The sequence below is a fragment of the Chaetura pelagica genome, unplaced genomic scaffold, assembly GCF_000747805.2.
Source record: "Chaetura pelagica isolate M959 unplaced genomic scaffold, ChaPel_1.0 scaffold103, whole genome shotgun sequence".
NCBI lineage: Eukaryota > Metazoa > Chordata > Aves > Apodiformes > Apodidae > Chaetura > Chaetura pelagica.
The window spans coordinates 1,109,927-1,133,054 of NW_009953004.1; positions in this window are offsets into that span (position 1 = coordinate 1,109,927).

Genomic DNA, 23,128 nt, shown 5'->3' on the forward strand with positions numbered 1-23,128 from the left:
ATCTTTCTTCATCTAGTTTCACTGATAGCTGAGACATTTCTAAATAATCATAGGTCTCCAGATCCAGCTATTGTAGCTGAACAAAAAACACAGGAAAAGGCAATTTAATTTAAATGCTAAAATAGAATTCATTATTTGTTGAAGGAATTTGGTCTCGTTTTCCATCTTGGAAGGAATCCTCCATCTCTTAAACAGGCAACAAGGTGAAACTAACTGAAAGAAAAAGTGTGCAAGTTTGCCTGCCAGTCAGAGGAGGATCCTCTGGTGCAACGTACAGTTCTACTAAAAGTCATTGGATCTGTGCTAGCTAAACAGTTGAAGGTGAGCTTCACAGTCTGTCCTTCAGGGTGGTTTATGAATGGAACTTAAATGCAATAATATTGACAGTTCTGGAGCAGCTTTAGAATATGTAATAAATGTCATGTTTAACTTCATAGAATCATAGAATGGTTTGGGTTGGAACGGACCTTAAAGATCATCCTGTTCCAACCCCCCTGCATGGGCAGGGACATCTCCTGCTAGAGAAGGTTGCTTAAGGCCCCATCCAGCCTGGTCTTGAAGATCTCTAGAGATGGGGCAGCCACAACCTCCCTGGGCAACCTGTGCCAGCAATCTGACCAACCTCACAGGAAATAAGTTTTTCCTCATGTCCAACCTGAATCTGCTCTCCTTAAGCTTCAAATTTGTATAATGAAAAATCTCTTGTATAATTTTGAAACTGATGCCATAATTTAGAAAGAAATATAATCCAGTAGATGTTCCCCATGTGAAGCTACTTTACATTCAAGTTGGTTTTATTTTAATAAGGTCTCATAGATCACACGTTTTCACTAGTGACTTAATTTACTGTAGTCAGGCAAATAGCACAATATAAACTCAATCTGGATTTCCCAATAAAATTTATAATCATAAATGGAGCAGACTTGTTAGTTTTCCTGGATTTGTTGCAGGGTTTGGGCCTTTAATAAGCCAGTAGTTACCTTTTTAAAGTATGGTGGCTGAGAAGTTTAGGTGATCGTTAAGGGAAGAAGGTTTAACTGATAGTTCCAAAGGTTTGTACTGATCCTGGTTAATAGGATTAAAATTAGTGTGAGAGCTGTAAATTACTTGTTTTGTAATGATAAATCATAAAGCATTTATACAATAAAATTTATTGAAGTATTTATAAGCCTAGTTTTTATGAAAAATTACAAAATGAGAGAGCTGTTGTAGATGACCATGATTGACTTGCACTTCCTCTGAACAATGCTGGAAATTAGATATTCAGATAATGAAAAATACTTAACATTTGCTTAAAGATTTACCTTAAAATGTACACCCACTAGGTCAGTAGTACATCTTAAAATAGAAATCAGTGAATTTTGATCATTTAGGGTTTAAACTTCTACATGAACTTGAGTATAGTTCTGGCAGTGCTTAAATAGTGTACATAAATAAAACATACTATTGAATAATGAATATTCAGCACTGACTGAACTGGACACATCCAGGTTAGCAGTGCACGTGCCTGCCTTTAAAATGGCTTCATGCCCTAAAGGTTAATTTATTTATTTTTTTACAGCATAACTGATAGGGTTAAGTTCACTTTGTCTTGCATCATAATGCTTTGTCCAATTTGCATTTCAGAAACGGGTTGGTTAGTGTTTACATGCTTTGTTTATTGGATAGGCACCCTTGTGTGTATAATCCCAAATATGTGCTTGAAATGTTTCCAGTGTTAAACAACAGTTGTCTCTGGATGCTTGTGACTGAGCAGTTATTTGTATGTAGTAATAAGCAGACTGCCTCTTCATTTAGCTGTAATTTGTGTATTGGAAAGCATGAGTATGTGGTGATTGTATTTAACAGCTACCAATCTGTAAAAGAACTGAGTGGAGGATCTACTTCCTGTTTGTCTTTCAGTAGTAGGGATCATAGTTGAATTTTTCATCTTCTGTGTTTACAAGGAAATGGTTTGATGAAAATTAAAGGTTTGCTTGCAAGTGCATTTTCCTGTGTTTTCTTTCAATTGCACAAGAAAAGCAGTTCATTTGTTAGCTGAGATTTCCTGATAATTCTGTTGTCTACTTTCATCATGTTGACATCTGTAAGAAGACTGGAGTTGTGTGACACTACATTTAGGTGAGTTAGCAAGTTGATATAAAGTAGCATCTTAGTGCTTCGTGTCCATGTGAAGCAAAGCTTGGAAATTCTGCAAATTTGATTTTAGGTAAGGCAGAATAATCTGCAAGTTGTAGGCTATGACTTTACACTACATTGATTGCTTAAAAACTGCTTTCATGTCTCATTCCTGTGGTGAATGGAAACATAAAATATTTTTCCTATGGTACTTGAGTACCCAATACCTCCCTTGCAATAGCAGTAGGTAAGACTGTTGATCGTTGTATTTTACAGAAATCATGCATTGAACTGCTTTTTGTTCTGACTTTAAATAATTTAAACACACAAAGTGAGGGTTAGGCTTATTTGAAGTAGTTTTTAAGGCTTGTCATGCAGGATGTATTCAAAAGATAACATGACTTTTTAAAAACTGGCAATTTATCTGTAGGATTATTAATAAATCAAGTTAAAGAAAGATAAGGTTAATTGAATTTTTAAACAAGTAGCTGTATTATCCTTCAAGCACCTTGGAGCTCATACAATATTCACACCTTTTTTTTTTTTTTTTTCTAAGGAGTGCTTTGATATGTTTGAATTCCTTTTTTAATGAGTACTCTCTTTTTAACTCGGTTAATTGGATTAACTCTTAATATTCAAAAAGTCGATTTTATGCCATTTTCCCTTCTGCTGTTGTGTTACCTTATCGGTATGACTGCAGTTAGTTACTGTTCCTTTGGAAGTATTTTCAGCCATGAAGCTGCTACGTCTGCTTTTTCTGGTGATGATGATGCTTAGGGCCATTTGACAGGTAATCATTAGAACTTGGATCCTTGCAGACGATGGGGTCTTTTCTCCTATCATTGCAGGGGGATTTATGTAGGTAACTCCTATTAATGTTAATGGGACTTGCATGTGTAAATCCTCCTTGCATCAATGGGAAAATTGACCCCTGAAAAAAAAATTTGGTTAGATTTGCTGATTCAGAAACATCCAGGCACTGTTCCTGTGTGGAGATGTGATGGAGATGTGCTTTGTGCTCTTTGCTGAAATGCTCTGAAGAGGACTTCAGGAATGTTCAGGATTTTTGTCTTCTGTGTTTTACTTTATATTGCATATATACACTTCCAACCCTTGCCAGAGTTCCTGTGATGATTCTATATGGCTAGTATCACTTTCACTTCCTGTGTTCAGGAGGTTGCCTGGCTCTTTTTGCTTGGAATTTCATTGTATTTTAGACCCCTATCCCCTCCAAATCTTTTCATGTCAGCAATGTGGGTTGAAGCAGTTTAATTTCAAAAAGCAATTTGCTTGTAATGTATTGGTTAATGACAAGTCAGAAGTATTAAAATATTGTTTTCAATGAAATTATTACAATATTAAAATATTGTTTTCACCTGATGAGAATCTAGGTTACTTAGAGTCCATAAACTCATCTGTTCAAAGGATAAGATCAATTTCCTCAGCAGTTTTTCAGGATGGGAGTGGAAAAATGTCCATCATCCACTTTCCTCAGGTGATGGGAAGAAGAACGGAGAGACAAACAAATGGAAATAGCTGAAGCAGGAAAGTGGGAAGGGGGGGAGCATCAAGTGGGGACTGTTTGTCATAACCTTTGTGCTCCAAGATAACTGAACCTTGCACTTTTATTTCTCCTTTTGCTGTGCGAGTTTTCTACACAACTTCTAATAGTTTATAGTCTCTGGGAAAAAATATATATGTGTCTGGCTATGGAATGAAGCAACAGCAAATAACCAGGAAAGGAATAACACATAAATGAAGAAATACCTGGCACATGCACTGAAGACTTTCCAGTACAAATAAGAGTACTGTTTTTTGCTTATCCATGGCTATGTTTAGCCATTCTTTATTGTGTGTTTTGTTGTTCAGTCAGTTAGTAGATCTTTTATATAATCCACTACAGTATATGTTATGTTTTTACATTGACAGTTTTTATCAGAAACAAGTAATCCTCTTCAGGAATAAAAATTCTGATGTTGAAACTACCCTAGACTGCTCCAGAGATTTCAGCTTTTCTGCCATAATAAATGTTCTGTTCACCCATTATTTATCAAAAAGCTCTGCAGATGCTGGTGGGTTGTCTGCTGTTGCCCTCTTTCCTTGGGATTCTGTGACTGCAGCTAATGCCATTGCTAATTTTCTACTTAAGGGAGCAAGTTACAGAGATCACATCATGAAACTTAATTAATTTGTCTGTGTTTATAGATTTCTTCAGATTATATTAATTAGCTTTGTGTGTGTGCTTATAATGAAAAAAATATTCACTTATAAAAGTTTATCATTCAAACTTTTGCAGAAATCAACTACTATAGAATATCCAAAAGTTAGAATTACCTGCTAGAACCAAAACTGACAAAAATATATGGGAGAGTTGTGATGACAGGGCAGTTGCTTGCATTCCTTGGGTAAGTAGTTAACACCAAGTATCTTTGCTAAGATGTAGAAGTAGTTGAGACTGGAAGTTTGAGACACTGATACAAAGTGTTCATTTATTGCAACCCACCTTAATAGCAATTCTGCATCAATAATCAGATGGCAATCTGACCTTGGGTGTCTGATTTCAAGAATAACTTGTTTAATGTGATAAAAAGTTAATATTGAAGGATACTTGCAGCTGTAGAGGGAAGTAGTAGGAAAAGTTCAGCCATGGGGAATTCATGTCCTCAGCTTCATACCTAGGAAAAAAATTCCTTTTGGTGGAAATAGAGCTTATTAGCAATTCCACCATTAGCTTTATTTACAGGCTGCCAGTTCCTATTTATAAGAGTGACTGGTTCTTCAAAATCTGGATGGGGAAGGAAGGAATGTTGTAAATCTCAGTGACATTTGAGGTTTAGAAAATTGACAGTTGAAGTATCAGGGAGATGCAGTTGTTGACTGCATAGGAGTTCTGATCAGAGGAGAATCTAATAGAAAATAGTCTTCGTGTCACAATTCTAACAGACAATATATTTTACACTGCTTGCATACATTGACAGAGAAGATGGAAGGCATCAGCCTGAGTGTATATCAAGGCCCAGATGGATTTGAGTAAACAATGGTTGTATAGACAGTGGTTGGGTCCCAGTGGATATAATGCTTCTCAAGTGGCAGTTTTACATAGGTGTCTTCTCCAAGAAGACACCTATGAAGACACCTATGAAGAGCTTCTTTGAGAGTGCTGCAAGTTTTATAACTGGCCAATGTACTGAACTCAGTAGTATATTTGACCTGATCCATAGGTGTCTTCTCCATCTTGGGGAAGAGCTTCTTGGAGAGTGCTGCAAGTTTTATAACTGGCCAGTGTACTGAACTCAGTAGTATATTTGACCTGATGTAGTTTTTCCCATTGCCTGTCAGAATTATTTTACTGAAAAAGATGTAAGCACAAGTAGAACTGAGATACTGTCTTAGTGACAGTCTAATCTTTTGATTACCATAAGAAGTGTAATGCAAGGAGTTTGTGCTGTTACTACAGATAATGCTGACTCTTAGGAAATCTCAGAACATCCGTATTCTGAGATACAGATTTTCAGGATCACATATGTACTTCTGAACTGAACACCTCATGATTTGTGAGTATATTTAGGTCTCTGGAGAAGGCTTTAATGCTGTTCCTCTATTCTGTGAGGTTTAGATTTCAGTGAGGCATGCCAAAGGCTATGGACACTCCATCTGTCCTCTCAAACAGAAGAGGCTTTTCTTCGGAGTTGTTACTGTATGATAGCAATCACCACTGGTGGCTAACAAGTGTGGCTTGGGCTTTTATAGCTGCTCTTCTGCTGCTCCAGCTTCAGGAGGTTTAGTGTCTGGTTGAGTACTGATAGCTTTCTCTCACTCCTTTTCTTTAGGGATGGATGGAGCTGGACTGTGAAATGCTTCTCTGCTGGAAGTGCTGTCTCAATCCCCAAGCTGTTAGGTTACTAAGTCATATTAGTACAACAATAAAATATCTGGATACTGTTGTGCTGAACTGCAGTTCATTGATACCTCAGGGCTTAGTTCAAAAGCCATGAAACCAGTGTGGTATTTGTTGGTAAACTGGTGTTCTGTACCTGAGTTCAATGTCTAGCCTGATGAACAAGTTGTTTAATTACTGGCTGACATCATACTGGAAACTTGAGTCTAGAAAGAGTAGCTTACAAGAGTCTTCTCTTTAAAAAAAAAAAGAAGGAAATACTTTTAAACCATGACAAATCCAAGCACTCCAGTGCTATGGTTTAGACTCTGCATGTATAAGAAATTTTGTAATGGCCAGTTTGGAATTCTGAACCTGTTGTTCCAAACCTGAGCAGATTTCTGGAGTTCACCCAAGGGAAAACCATTTAATCATGATGAGAGACCAGCTGCCAGACCAATGTAATGAAACATTTCTGTGCTCTGGGAACTTCTCACTAGTGTGAAAGTTACTGCAAGTCATGCTTGAGTCCTTCGTTGTGAATAAATTATCCAGCAAATTCAGCCTTTTTTCCTGTGCAAAAATTTGTGTAAGCCCTAGTTGAGGCCCTTCAGTAAATAATTTGTAGGCCATAGATTATTCAGAGAAAATGCACTGTGATTTTTACAGCAACTTATTTCCTAAGTCGTGGAATTTCCTGCTCCATGTTTGGATGCTGAGATAACACATAAAACTTAATTTAGAAAAAAAAAAAAAAAAGTATTCATTGTTACATTATACATTTTAAGTCCCCCAAAAAATATTTTTAAGAAAACCAACAGAAGTGCTATATGCTGTTAAGAAAGCCATCATAAAATAGCTTACTTTGGTGATGCTTGTACATGATGCTTGCATTTTCTTTCTGTAGAAGTTTTAAGCCAGGAGACCTCAGATTACTTTCCAGATTACCAGTCTGATTCTAAAATGAAAATGTGAGCAGGGTAAAAGCTAATATCCCTGTCAGCTATGTTTTAAGGACATGTTCATCTCTGGTAAGATATCACTTGAAATTCACACTGCATAGAGTACGTATTTAAAGATTTGGTTTGCATCAGGTGCCTTCAGATGCCTATTCCAGTGTCATCCCTGAAGTGATGTGTGAAAATGCGTGCATGTGCACAAGTGTAACGAAGGGGGATGAAGCAGCACTCAAATGAAGAGTAACAATCAGCAGTGAGTAATGTATCAACTTGGGATTCAAGAGAAATGGGTGTATTTTTAGGCTCTGGCACTAGTTTCCTCAATGAACTTGGTTGAATCATTTCCCTTTAATGTCACAGTAAAAAGATGTAAAATGGTGACAAGATATTTTCTGAAGCCTTTTGAGAGGTCAATAAAATATAAAAGTAATCTATGCATTTGAGAAGGAAAATGAATGTTAAGGATAACTTTAAAAATGGATAGCACTAATACTCGAGTAGAGGCACAAACAATTTTCTGAGAAGGCATCAAATATAAGCATTATAATGTGATTGGGACAGCAGATGATTTGGTAGCAGAGTCTTTTTTCCATCTCTGACATTTTCTGCGTTCCACACGTAAGGTTTCACCAATCAACACAAACTCTTTGTTTACTGCTTTGTAAAAATAGCATAAAATTATACTTTTTTTTTTTAAAAAAATCTTGTTCTGATTGTGCATATTTTGCTGGCAGATTGTAGTGCATATTGCTTCATTGTTTAATTAGGACTTAATGCAAATATCATTAACATTCTATGTGATAAGTCAGTAGGTTGCCTATTTATAGACATAATGAAGATGGTATTTATTTTTTAAGGAAAGTGCTTTTGACTGTGCTATTAAATAAAAAATCATGTTACAGTTACTCTAACCCCATGTTAGCTTTCAGTTTCATTGTCCATGGTCCAGTGAATCTGAAAAATACTGCTACCTGCACTAAACATTTTTTTAAATTATTGATCATTATTTTTTTTAATAGAGCCTGTCTAATCCCTTCCCTTGAGAAAGAAAAAAAAAAACGGAAATATACCAAATTAAGCAGAAATCTCAGAAAACTGAGATTTGCAGTTTCAAATTTTGTTCTCCTGGAAGACTGTTTGGAGTTACAACACTGAATTTAAGTAATCAGAATCCTACCCAAATTTTATTCTGTAGTACTGCTTATAAATCGGGTAATTAGGCAGCACTTCACCTTTTAGTTTATTACCAGAAATCTGAATACATGCTTTATTTGTAATTATAAAGTGCAAACTAAGTGCTTAATTTTGTACTCCCTGTCATCTCTTCAGTATGGACAAAGAATCTGATGCATTTTTTTCTACATAGCTTTTTTCTCAGCATTTATAGTACCTCATTTGCATAAATTTCCTCCTTTACTAGAGAGGTTTCTAAACAAAAGCAGTGGGATACCTGTAGCAAAAATCAATAAGCAAAAAAGCATGAGTGAAGTAAATCTCAAGGAGCTCCTAAAACTGTGTGACCCTATTTTGAATAGTTTGTCACCTGATGTCCTTTTGTACCTTATTTATAAATACAGTATCTCAACTGTGGTCACACTGTGCAGGTTCTTACCTTTTTACAGCTTAAATTATGTGTACTTGTAGGGCTCTGTTTTTTTGTACTGTGTCCCAGTTTAAACAAGTTGTGTAAAAAATGAGCAAGGAGGTGTGATAGTGCCAGGCCAGTGAAAAATATTTGAATAATAAGCGAGAAGTAATTGCAGGTAAATAAAATAAACTTAAGTGCTGCTGGTTCCCTGCCTCCGTGCCACGCACGTGGAGTTTTCTTGGTGATGGGAATCAGATGTAGTGAGAAGTTATAATAGTTTGTAGCTGATGGTCTTGGGGGGGTTTGTGTGGGGAGGCTGTGGTGTCCTCTCCCCCAGGGGGAGAGCCCATCAGAGGGGCTGAAGCCCCCAGTGCAGAGGCCTGTCTGCTCCCTGGGCTGGCTGCTGGCACCGGGAGTGGAGCCCTCGGGAGGCAGCCCTGGTGATACTGCATAGGTTGTATTAATCTGCTAGCAAGGTAAGATGCTGTAACTCAGTTAAGCAGAATGGATTCATCTGGTAATACAAAAATTCTAATAATCCTTTAAAAAGGTCTGTAGGTCTGCTCCCTGCTCCTCTCAGCTGCTGAGCTCGAGGACTTGGTGCTCCCCTTCCATCTACCTTGCACGTCTCTTCTGTCCAATATATTCAGTTTTGCTCCAGAGGGAGAAGTAATCCCCCTTTGTCCTCTTGACCTTGTCACACCCTTCTCAAGAAGATGTGACAAACAAGTAAAACTCAACCTGTGGTACAACGCCACAAGCGGAGGCCTGCTTTTTGGGTGGCTCCTCTGAATCTCCTGAAGCTTTGCAGTCAATGAAATAAAGGCTTCTCTGGCCAAGGGTGGTCACTGCCACCTGGAAGGTGCTGTCAGGGCACCTCAGCCTTCAGCCTGTACTTACTCTTTTCAGCTCCACAGGAACTGAAGTGATGAACCAGCGATGACGAGCTCGTCCTGCACAGGCAAAACTCTGGATGTAAACTTGGAATTTTGTGGATTTTTAGAGGAATTTGAGGTAAGTTCTTCTGGGTACTTGTGTGACTGTCATCCCTGGTGGTTTTGTAAAGAAGATGTAAGGCAAAAACAAGTTAAACAGAGTGTTCTCTGAATTTGCCTGGTGTCTCCACAGCACTGGGCTGAGAGAGGCCCGTACGGCACTGCTCTGGGAAGGAGCTTTCTTTACAGTATTGAGTCTGGTTGGTGTTGTGGATGCTATGGCAGCTTCACACTGCAGGGCTTAAACTCACTCTTACTGAAATCAACAGATATTTTTCTTATAAAGCCACTTGGAAAGGTTTTTAAAGGATTATTGGAATTTTTGGATTACCAGAGATGAATTCATTCTATTTCAGTGAATTGAGTTACGGCATAATATCTGTTGCTAGGATATTAATATAAAATGCCAGCCTTAAAACATAGTTGCTTTGTGAAGAGACTTTTTTTTAAAGAATAAGCAGGAAGGATTTTTCAGAGATGGATCTTTTTCTTAGAGTAATGTTGCATACAGACTGGAGATTGCTTCTTCTATTGAATTCCATAATGAAAAATCAATCAGTTTAATGGTTGACAAACTTTGACATTCAAATAAAAATGTTGTTGGTATTTTCATCAAGACCTGTAGGCAAAACTACATTCAGTGACTTTAATTTATGCAATAGTAAATGTCTGCCAAACCATTGCACAAATGACTGTATAATGAGGCCATAATAACTGTGAGGAAGAGAAAGAAATCAGAGGCCAAATTTCTCTGTTTTTACAGATTATATAATTTTGCAAAGCCTTTAAATGTAAAATGTTTCTACAGCTTCCTTTTCAGCCACAAGTTCTGTTTTGAAAGTAATTGCTCAAAATCATCAAAACACATTTATCTTGAAGTGCTGCATGGTATCAGATTAACATGTTTGGTTTAGCAGCTCCTTCAGTCTTCTACCCAGTCTGCATTTACTTCTTGACCACTTCTCATTTTACTGTGTACTCTGCAAAACCCAGGTAAATAAAAAAACCTTGCACCTAGTGGTTCTATTATATTTTTCATGTGCCTGTGAGCAAAATGGGGATAAGAGTAGTCTTGTGAAGGAGAAACAAAAAATAGCAGGAGGCTTGACAAGATGCTGGGTTTGCTTGTGTGCTGTTTGTTCTGACTGTTTTGTGGTGGGGTTTTTTTTCTTTGCTTTGCTTCAGAGGGGGGAGAAATCCCAATTATGGAAAGAGGACACCTTGGTTTCTCATTCGTTTCTGCTTATAATGTATGTTTGAGCACAGTACTTAGAGGAAGTGCTGAGCCATGTTACCACTTTCAGCCTTCAGGCAATGCCACCCTAGAGGCAGCAGCCTGGCTTAATAAACCCCATTAGCCTCTCTGCTTGCACAAACACTGTAGCTTTTCAGTATCACTTAGGCCAATATATTCATCCTTACTCCAGTTACTATTACTTTGCTCTTTCCTTACTGTGTTCCTACATGCTGCTTGGAAATCTCCCTTCCCAGTCAGGGACAGGCCTCGAGGACCAGCTGGATGACTTCTAGTTGTATGAAGGGAGATTGAGGGGCATAAAAACTGAATTAGAAAATTGGTGTCTAGGAGGTCCTGACATCAAATGAAATTTAATACAAGCAAAGTAGAATTACTTTAACAAAAAAAAAAAAAAAAAAAAAAAAAAAAGAATAAATTAAAACTCTTTCCAGCCATAGCCTGGGATTTGGAAGCCTGGTTGACTGTGAGACAGGCTCTTGCTCACACAGATGGTTGGGTGTTTCAGCCATGACCATGTGTGTCAGCTTGTTGGGCTCTTTGGTCACAGCTTTTTTGTGTGCTTCATGAAGGTCAATAGCAAGTTTTGCCTTGCACACCTCTTCTTAGCACTGTTATGTTGTGTTGAATTCTTCAGCGTAGTGACTGTGTCTCTAGTTTGGTAATGTCTAATAAACTTTTTGGTGATTTATGAGTTTTGAGCCAGAAGGACAGAATTCTGTCACTTTACAGCTCTGAAATTCTGAGTAACTTATTTTTCAGACTTGTACACCTTTGAAATTGAAGGTGCTCCAGATTTGGCTTAGGTAATTCTTTTAAAAATGTCTTTTATCCTAAACTATAAGGGAACCAATATCCACAGAATATGAACATGTCAATCAAAAAGGCTTAACTTCTTCAATGTAAGTATTTGCATGGTTGTATAATTTACAGTAAATATCAAATGCTGTATGAGATACTTCATAAACTAAGGAATAAGATCAACACATCTTGAAATTAGTGTTTCATGAAAGTTATGCAAAAATCACAGAACTGAAGCTGGTGTTGGCTTTAAATTCATATAATGCCCAATACAGCAGCAAATAAGCAGTGAAAATTTCAGATGAGTACCTAACATTTATTTTGCCTTAGATGTAGCTCTAGGTGTACGTAGTGAGCTTTCTGTAATGTCAAACAATTATTATTTATGTGAAAAATGAGTTACAGTGGGGTTCTTTGCATACTGCTATCTTTTGTGTTAAGTGTAAGCTTACCATTTACAAGTAGTGTCTCACAGAGTGTCTTACAAGTGTCTACAAGTAGTGTCTTACAGAGTAATTGCAGTGAAAAGGAAGACTGGAAATCACAAAGTAAGTGTCTTCCAAAAAAAAAACCTGCTGAAATAGGAGTTGCATTTAATAGGGTTCTTCAGGTTCTAAGGTTCACTAGATATTGTATAATTTGATTTTCCTATGAAAAAACAGATCCTAATGACATTTTCAGTCTAATGGGCTCCTAGGAGAAACCTGCCAAGAGTTGCTTGGGGTTTATTTCAGTTTTATTTTGGCTAAAATTAATATTTTATTTAAATGTACTGTAGCACCAGAAAATTGAGAGACTTGTCAGGGAAGGAATCTAGCTTTAAAACACTTCTGAAACTGAAAGAAGGTGTATTTAGCTCTTTGTGCCTGAGGTAAGGTTCAGAACTTTTCTGTTTTTCTAAAACTCACCTTCAATTTTGGCAAGCCATCCTAGCTAAGAAACCATCAGCATAAATTGCAAGTAATTAAAAATGAAGCAACAAAACTTTCTCACTTCTTTCTGACTAAAGCTTGCTTCCTCAGCAGTAGAGCTAAAACAGTTTGCTAACCTCCACCACTTGTGTCAGCAGCAAAATTGAAAGTATTTTTTGTCACCTGCACTGCTGTCAGCAGAAGGAAAAAAAAAAAAAATAGAAAGTAGAGGAACATAATTTCAGCACTAACATAAGTATCAGAATGATTTACCTGTCTGTTCTGCTTCACTTTCATCTCAGCTTTCAGGGCTTCATTCATCAATCTTTTATTTACACACGCATATCTCATTTTTACACAATTTCTTTCTCCCTGACCAGATGGCTGCGTTGTCTGCTCGGTGTTCATCAAAGGGAATGAGAAAACACACGGATGCAGAGTGTCATCTGGGCAGGATTTGGCTAACTCTCTTTTTCAGCAGCAATTTTGTAAGTATTCAGATAAGGAAAAAGAGCACTTGGGCATTTCAGAAAAATACCACCATATTCTTAGACTTTTAAATGCATTACTTATTTTTATCTGTATGAAAAGATTGTCTCTCAGTCTATGCACCAGGTTTGTTTCATCACACACTGCTATTTAAGTGCCAGTAGTTTAGTGAGATTAATAGAAAACTGAAAGTGAAAAGGAGAATGTGCATCTTAAAATAAGAATTATTTTAATATTGATATTTTACAGATTTGCTAATACTCGCTTGAATAGCATATGCAAGTGCTGTAGTAGTTCAATGTGTTTTGCATCTGTTTTGTCTGTGTACAGACACATTCTGGTTTTAGAGCAAACTCAGTGAGTTTGCTTCCAATGACCTTTTATTGAAATGTGTAGAACTTCTGAGGAAGAAGCTTTTTATATTCTTAAAAGGCTTTCCAGTCTTAACTCTTCCTCTCGTTTTTCACAAAAATATTCTTACCTAAGTTCACATAACCTGTTTTGTTTGCAGTATTTCTAACAGTTTTTGTTGTATTTTTAGCTTCTGAAGTGCTAATCACATATAAACTTAACCTATAGAATATAGCTTTAGTCATGCATTCATTTTTGCACCTTGTTTAAAATTTAATATATACACAGTAGAAATAAATATTAGTAACCACATATCCTGTTTTTATGAGTCCTATAATTGTAAATTAGGTATTTTCCAAGTGTTTATTTGGGTTTTTTTGACCAGACTCTATTTGTAGTTTTTGTTTGATAGTTTGTGATTGGTTTGGAATTATTTATAGGCTGATTCACTTGAGTAATCCCAGACAAAGAATGGCAAAAGAAAAGTTGGTAGGGAATTCCCTTCCCTTTGACATTCAGCATTGTTTTATGGATTATGAGTACCATTGGATGAATTTTGTATCATTCTTCAAGATTAATGTTCATAAAGGTATTTATACAGATGTAATATACATTCTAGATGGAAGTTGTTGGCCTTGCTAGAACACAACAAATTATCAGACTATTGTGAATAGAACATGTAAAATGGATTTAAATCAGCCAAGAGACTTCACAAAGGAGCTAACAATGGGAAGCAGTCTTTGAAAGGCACTCTTTCTGGCAGGGTAGAAAAGTATTATGTTCTTCAGTGTTCATATCAATAATGTAACAAAAATATTGTACTACCACACAGAACATTTGCCACTGACAAAATGATTATGGCTTAATAAGCATTGACAAGGACAGAGCCATTATGCATAGTAATACAGCTTGTAATGGTAAGCATTGGCCATGCTAATAAATGACATGGTAATGCTGCTGTAGTCAAATGGATTCTTGTGTAACAGTGAAAATGGGTTATAACTACAGAATGGACACTATGTCCAGCAAGGAAGTGACTTTGAAAAGGCTTTACATGTAAAAGTGGTAAAAGACTCAACAGCAACACCCAGCAACGTAATATATGCTAAAATTGGTAATATTAGAGAAATTACTTCATGCACTGCTGAGGCTAGGATGGGTTTTTTTCTTGATCCTGGAGTGTGTCCTCATTAATACTAGTGTCTAAATTGTAAACAGTGTTAAAAAACTTCTAGAACTTAGAGAAGAGCTTCACATGTGAGTCAGACTAGAGGAACAGCTGTAAATTACGAGACTTCAAGGTTGGCTTGCTGAGCTACTAAAAAAGAACTCAATAGGATAACTGTTAGCATACAAATTACTTCATTGGATTAAGGTTTGTCTCTTGAACACAAACAGCAAGGATTAGAATCTGAAGCAAAGCAAATTCCTAATTGAAAACAGGGAAACAAGCAACAAGAAAGGGGGATGGCTTTTCTTCCTCAAGAAGTCTGAATTGCCTCATAAAGTGTGTGAGCCACACAAGCACGTAACACGTTGCTGGAATTAAAGGCTGAAAATCTATGACTGCCATGTGGAACTCACAGGCACTTCTTTAAAGTAAATTTCTGCTCTTAAAAATGTGTTGATTTTTTAATATCATTGCTCTGATTACAGAGATGTGTTTTTGGTTAGGTTACTGAAAAGGGATGCTGAAAAATGGGTGGAGAAAACCAGTTCCTTGGAACAGCAGCTTCTCAGGAGAAACTGGAGGAGTTGAAGGGAAAATGCCCAAATTATTTGCTGTGGTGATTTGATCTCTTTTACAAGAACCAACAAAACTGTTTTTACTTAGACTGGGAAAGACCTGATGGACATAAAAGAGTGCAAGAAACTGAGCTGAATTGAAAGATTTTCTGTTAAATGAGAAACAGCAGTGACTGAAGTGAAGCTAAATAGAAACACAGCCTTCTCCTCTGGTTTCATTCTTTGCACGGAGGTTGCCTTAAGAAGTAAGATCTGCTTAAACTGGAAAGAAAAAAAAAAAAGAGAAAAAAACATTTATATAATTTATTTGTATTTGTTTTAGTATTTTTAGAAGTTTATTTCCTACTGCTGAAGACAACTTTTGGCTCTGGAGTCTGCTATGTCATTTTATACCACTTAAAACATATTTCCAGAGGAAAAAAATGAATATGCTGTAGTGTAGTCAGATTTTAAGTGGGATATATGCAAAATTATAGTTCAGGGCTGAAAGCTAGAGAGAAATACCAAGTTCCCTGGATATGAAACAAGGAGAGGGTGGGGAAAGAGATTGCAGTTGGCCAGTGTCATACCATTTTTATTTCAAATTCTCCATACTCTCTTTTGGTCTTTTTGACTAAACCCAATGCTAGAACCCAAATGCTTAGCCTGTCTTTTTTGCACCAGCACTTAAAAGTTTAAAATTCAAGAAAAGCAACGAGAGCAGTTCTAGTTGTAAATATGTGCAAGATCTATCTGACATTTATTTTAACTGTGTCTATTATTTAACATAATTTCCATGAAAGGAATGTTAAAAATGAATCAGTTAAAAAAACCAAACAATAAAAAAAAACCAAAAACCAACAAAAAACCACATTAGTTTCTGGTGATCTGTGTTGGAGGACTGAATTAATCTTTCTTACTTCTGCTAGAACTGAATAGTAGTTGTAATATGTACGTTTTTGAGTAAAGGTATAAGAATTTTAAACATTTTTAAAGGCTCTTTCTACCAACAGAGGTGAAAGACTGCTTCAGAGTCCTCCTTTCTCCCCTGTATGTAGAGAACACTGCCACCTGGAGAAAAAAGGAAGGGAGCTGTGTTACACCTGATGGCAGCAAGCAACTAAAAATTCCGAGTTCACCAAGTGACATGGGACACATTTTCTTGGGGCAATCTAATAGGCTGTGAGGACAGCAGGACATCACTTACACCAGAGCAGGACAACTGTGATTTTGTTGATGGAGTGTCCCCAGCAGGGCATTTCAGGAATGGTCCATGCTAACAATAACTATCTTTCTGAGGCTGTGAACTGCCCTGGAAATGAGTATGAGCCCTTGCAGCATAGAAATGAAGAACTTCAATTTCTGCTGAATCATTTTTCTATGTCTTGGAAGAGAATAGCCATGATAGATGCAATGCAGTGAAAGAACAGGGGCTTCTGGAGTTCCATGCATATCAACAAGTTCCCAAACTGCTATCTCTACACCTTTATTATGATATAAAAGCTATCAAAATGCCACCTCTCCCACCTTCTCTCACCATTATGGAGCTTAATGCATAGCATAGTTTGTTAGCTTGATAGTATTTTTATAATACTGTTGTTAGTGCTCATCTGAGGATTGGTGCACACTTGGAAACCTCATAAACAGGGCTGATATTATCTCCACTTGAGAGGACAGAAAACTCAACAAGGATGTTGTGACCTGCTCAAAACCACATGAGATGTAGGTATCTTAGGTATCAGAGGCTAGCTTAGTCCATAGATTTACTGATGCATAGCCCATAAAATCAAGAGCTCTCAACTTCAGGGAAAAACACTTGAAGTAAAACTCATTTGTGGGAGAGAAAACAAAATTAAGTAAACTTTCAGGCTCAGTTCTATCCATCAACACAGAGGTCTTGATAGTTCTTTAAAGATGTCGACTCAGTGTTGCTGCAATGTCCAGTGGCCACTCAGAAGGAGAAATGTAAAACTTAAGAAATGGAAAAGACCAAAGACAACCTTCTGCTGACTAGTTATGAAGTTCACATCTGGGCTCAGAAATACTCTTACTTCCAAAAGCGTTTTAGAAAACCAGAAAAGTTGTAAGAAGGCAATAAAATAATTAGCAACATGGGGCAGTTAAAAAAATCAGCAACATGGGGCAGGTTCCTTACAAGGACAGACTTCATAGACCAGGACTCTGCAGCTTGCAGAAGAAATGCATGCAGGGTGATCTAGCAGAAGTAGCACCATGAGTTGTTTGGAGAAAATGGTGAGAAAAGAATTTCTAGTTATTTTTCATAAGGCAGGTAGTAATGATGTACCAAGGGATTACCTGGCATGAAAGAGGTTAATATCTCTAACTGTGGGGTGAGTTGGGAGGAGGAGTCCATTGATTAGTTTTTTTCCCCTTGCAGAAAAGTAGTGGCTATTTATTGATCAGAGAAGTGAAATGATTTTGAAGGTCTGCTCAGGACAATGTGAGTAGATAATCAGTTTGAAACTATTTCTAGTTCTTTCATTCTGTCTGTAAGTTAACAGTAGAATTTTAAAGCTGCTTAGCAATATGGATACACTTTTTTTTCTTCCTCAGTGAGTGCTAGAGATGTTAGTGCTTTTAAGGTTGTTCATAAACCTGGATTCTGTGTTTCTTAAGGAGGTTTTTTTAGAAGTTTTCACTGAATGTACAGATGGCATTTTCTCAGCCTTTCAGCTTAGACCTAGTTCTTAGGACATGCATCATTTAGAAATGGTAGCTACCTAATCATTATGTTTTCTTCTATCTTTAATGAATTTTTGTCACAGCTACAGTCAAGCTACAGTTAAGTGTCCTTAACTATGAATTCCGAGAAACAAAACAATTCAACCACAAGGATATTTAATTTCTCTAAGTACCTGCTAACTGTTAAACTCTGCTAGCATGCAGTAATATAGTAAATATTGGATGGATATACTGATTACCAACATATAATTATCCGACAAATGACTTATGATCAGTGCTTTTCCAGTGGACTCACTGCTGCTATTATTGTATTAAACTAAGCAATGAAATTATTTGTTCTGGGATTCATTGTCAAATGATGAAGAAATCACGGTACGTAGCCTTCCATGGAAGGAAAAGCTTCTTGTGTGTTCCTGGGATTCTTAAGCTCTTCAGTCACTCTAGGATTAGTGTGGTTTTTCAGTGAAACTTAAGCTTTAGTGACATCTACACAGAAGATTAAATCTTTGTTTCAGTTCTCCATGTTTTTTAAAGGAAATGTGAGTGGATGAAGGAATGCTGAAAGCTGTGCTTTATAAAAGGATGGAATATGTCTGTGCCTTGGAACTGCTGTTTGTTAGGCACAGGAACTGTTGACAAGCTGTGAGGGAAATGTGTTCTGTCTGGTGACAAGGTAGCCACCCAGCCTCTTCTTTCACCTTCAAGATAACTCCAAAAGTGAGCATGTTGTCTGATTACCTGCAAGGTAAAATAAATAGAGTTAGACAGAGCATTATCAGACAGCATTGGGAGGCAGAATGAAAAGAGGCTAGAAATAGGGAGGGGAGAATGTGCAATGACAGAGCCACTATTTAATAAGTCAAAACCAACACAACAACAAACATAAAGCCACTGAGAAGACAACCTGGTTTTGGATGACAGTTGTCATTCCTGATTATGTGAGTGTCTCGTGAGCTGTAGCATCTTGTTGTCAGTCACAGCTGCTATCAGATGTCTCCATACTGACATCTGCAGAGGTACTTGTTTTGGATCTTTGTAAATACTTTTAAGACACATTATTTTTAGCATCAAGGTCAGCGTTAGATGCACAGCTTCTCTGAAAGTCTTAGCTGGGGAACTGTCATTACTCTGAGCTACCATGATGCTGATCTCCCGGAGCAGGATTTGTCTGGAGATAACACTTCTGAGCAACACTTTATGTTAAGTAAGTACATAGTCTTTGTTAAAAGGATAATTTATTATCATCTTCTAACAAAGAACTTGAAGATATGTAGGTTGTTTGGTTTGGGAAAAGATATAAAGCCCTCCTAAAAATTAATTGGTACAATTGCAGATGTTAGCAATTTTTAAAGAGAGATATAGTTTGATGTTAATACTAGTGAGGTCCTTGTTCTTGTGGTATCTGTTGGCAATGCATTTCACAGATTAATTGTAGTTTAGTTTTGTTTAAGAGTGAGGGGTTTTAGCTTTAAATATGCTTGTTTCAGTCTTCTGCCTTTGTTATGAGAATAAACAGAAGCACTTGATTTACCTTCTTAAATGTTTGATATTTTACCTTGTTATTATGTCTTCCCTTACTCATCTCATCTTGAAAGAAAAATGTCCTATCTTTCTCTCTCGTATTATTTTCCCAACTAGGATAATTTTTGCTGCTCTTCTTTAGAGCCCTTTGGTCTATTCTGTGCTTTTATTTAAAGTCTGTGACCAGAACTGAAGACAATAATTGAGGGAGGAAGCTGTTCTATTCATTTATAATACAGACTCATAACAAAACTCCTTCTGCTAGCAAATGACTCGCTTGACTAAAGAAGAAAATCTCTTTAAAATTCCTGAGACTGCTTTGTAAGCACTCAATTTTAGTCTTCTTGGTATATTTATAATATTGAGTATGCCCAAACTTCACTCTTACACTTTTTTTTTTTTTTTTTTTTCCTGCTCAGTATTCCTTTAGATTAGGATTTTCAAAGGATTTAAAAGAATTTATGGTACCTTTCAATTTCAGACTTCACTGGACTCCTTTGAATATCTCATTCTTACTGAAAGACATTTTCCTACTATATATCTAAGTGTGCTTAAAAAGCTCTTTACATGTGAAAGAAAACATGTAAGCAACTATTCATTTTAAGGATTCATTCAGAATTTGGGCTTCTACCTGTAAGTTTGTATGGATATGTATTTGAATTCCAATCCATTACTTTTACATGGAAGAATTTATTTTCATTTCAGTATTGAAGATTGTGAACTCTCAGCTGAAGTGTGCAAACATAGTGATCATGTCTGGAAGAATTACCTAAAACCTCCATGTGAATACAGAAAATTCTTCACACTAATTTTTAAATTAGACCTGTCAACAATTTTGTTATTCAGGTAAGTGTCTTGAAATTACAACTACTTGCTCCTGTTGTGGTTTACATTGCTTTATGTTTCTCATCTTCTCCCTTACCAAGCTCTAAGGTGCTGTATCTCTGTCAAAGGACTCTCCTTCTTGTGCATTAAAAAATCAGATCACTTGGTTAGCCAATATTCATTGTTTTGGCTCATCTGGATAAATATCCAGAAATACTGTGTCCAAGTGACCTAATAGAGCAAAAAAGGATCTCTGATTAAAAAACAAGACCAGTTAGGTATGCAAGACTGCATCTGATTTTTGCATGCAGTAGCCATGACTGTGTATGTGCATTGGCTAATTGCTAGCACAAATGACTACTGGCATTTGCACACACATTTATCCAATTAGTATATGCAATCAAAGTAATTTCATGCACAAATTAGCTGCACAATTGTGCATGCCTTCTGCACATGTAATTGTATGCCTAATTGGTCTGAAAGTCTTGTTTGCAATGTTATGTCTTGACTTCATTGCAAGAGAATATAAAAAAAAGTGAGTTTTCTTTGCAGAAATGCCCATTTTGCAAAAAAAAATAGCATTTAGGAATAGCTGCAAACTTTTCTTACTGGATTTCACAAAATAAACATTTCTGTGTGCTACCTGTAGGCCATGTGAGCTCACATTCCATGCATTAAACAGTTGAAAATTCAACTCGCCCTGAGTTTTTAATAATTGTAACATTAAATCTTAGAAATTATTCTTTTATATAGAAAAATGGCCACAAAATGACAGTTTTATATTGAAAGAAAATGTGTTAATGACTATATAAATTTCATATAAGCATGAAAGCCCTATAGAAAAAAATACTGGAATCAGTGAAGTCATGATTTCATTTGATGCAGCTATCCAATATTTGATTATATGCTTGAACCAAGGCTTCTTTAAAAGTGAGTTTGTTTTATAGTCAGATTTACTGAATTTTTTTTAAATCTTGACTATAACAAGGAAATCTAAGCTTAAGAAGGAAGCCCTAACAATACCATCAAAATGGTATCTTTTGAGCAGGCTGTGTAAAGTAAGCAGCTACCAGAGAAACTTCCTGAACATTGATAACATAGCTATTGTGTTATTATCTATAAATAATCTGATTGCAAAGGTTTCAGCACAGCTTTTAATATTTCAAATAATGTGGTACAATATGTTCTGTGTTTTCTCATCTTGCATCCAGTGAGAGGTAGGCATAAGAAAAAAACAATTATAGATTGTGGCTTAGAAAGTGTTTAAAAATAACAACAGAGATCCTGTCTGCTTTTAAATTTCCCTGGGTTATTTAAAAAATGTTTTCTTCAGTCTTGCAGGCCTAAAAGTGGTTTTCCAAAGCTTGCTTTTCCAAGGAGAAGAGCTCTTAGTTAAGCACACAGTATCAAGAGGAGGTCATCATGCACTTCCTGGCAGATAAGGGAGCTGATAGTCATCTTCAGGGCTTTCCAATATGAAAGAGCTTTTCTTATCTACCCCTGATGTGCCCTAACCTTAAGGCTGTTCTGGTGATAAAAGCTGGAGAGATGTTTCTTGCTGGTTTGTTAAAAGACACTGTCTGTGCCACTCTGGTATTGTTCAGTGTAGCTCCAACAGTGTGGCAGAATTTCTGAATAGCTCTGGAGGTGGTGGGTCTGCCAAGGCAGTGAGGGGTAAATCAGCATCTCTTGGGGAAAGGCAGAATCCAATTGTGGACTAAAAGGCTGTAGCTGTGAGACAGCAAAGTGTGTGCAGCAGAGCTGGCCTGCTGGAGAACCCTCACAGAGCTCCTGCTGGGCTCCTGCCTGCTTCACTATGGAGCCAGTGAGTTGGTATGTAAGAGAGGGGACATGCAACATCCACAGGACACACTGCATGTAACAGAGAACATGCCAGAGCTTTGTCCTTGGCTATGCTTTCCTCTGAGGCTATTCAGGTTGTCCCCCTTCAGCTTTTGGACCAAACAGGTTACAGTTATCTGAGCTGGTGACAGGAGTGCTGATCAGCCTGGCATTGTCCAAGTCAGGTTCTGATCAGGACTTTGTTTGAAGGCATTTATTCATGTTTGGGGTTTTTTTTTAATACAACGAAAGAACTAATAAAAGTAACCCAACTTATTAGAACATATTGGAAAGCTCATTTGCAGTGTTCAACATCTTTTATTTGGGAAGTGTTTGTCTAAGCACTGTTTGTTTTCTTCTGTTAATACATGATGTATGAACATAAGAATCTCATAGCTCAGGCCCTCTTCAGTCCACAGGCAGGTAAAGAGTTTTCAGAGATTGACAGGAGTTTATACTGTGAGATTGTTGCCTGTGAGAGCAGACCTGTATTTACACTGGAAGTGGCCAGTGCACTAAACAAACAAACAAACAAAATCCCCAACAGCCCCAGAGGACTGTAAGTGAAGTTGGTCATGTCCTCTTCTTGTAACAGAATTGTCAGAGGGTGCCCAGCAAATGTGTCCATCTTGGCAGGTTGTCACCTAGACAAGGAGCAGTCCAGTTAGGGCTTCTCTGGGCATCCTGTGCCAATATCTCACCACCCTCACAATAAAGAATTTCTTCCTAACAATCTAACCTAAATCTCCCCTCTTTCAGTTTGTGGTTAATTTCCAGCTGAATCAATCAAATTTTCTGTGGACTTAGAATCACTTGGATTGTGCTTTCTGAGCTGGACTCAGAAAAGGCCATTGTGTCAGTGCAACTGCTGGAGGTGTGTCTGCATGTTGAACACTGTTATTCTGGTCACCTCTCTGAAGAAGAAATGTAGTGGGAGCAGAAAAGAGCCAGAGAATGGTATGAATGGCTCCTGCCTGAAGAGGGCCTGGAGGGTAGAGGACAGAGAGGGAATGTGGTAATAGTTGATATAAAGGAGAAGGGATTGAAATTAAGTGCAGACTGATTAATTACTGTTTTGCTTAAAACAAACAAACAAACAACAAAACAAGCAGTTAATTATCAGTATGATGCTTTAAAATAAGTAAAAAGAAGTACTTTTTTTGCAAAC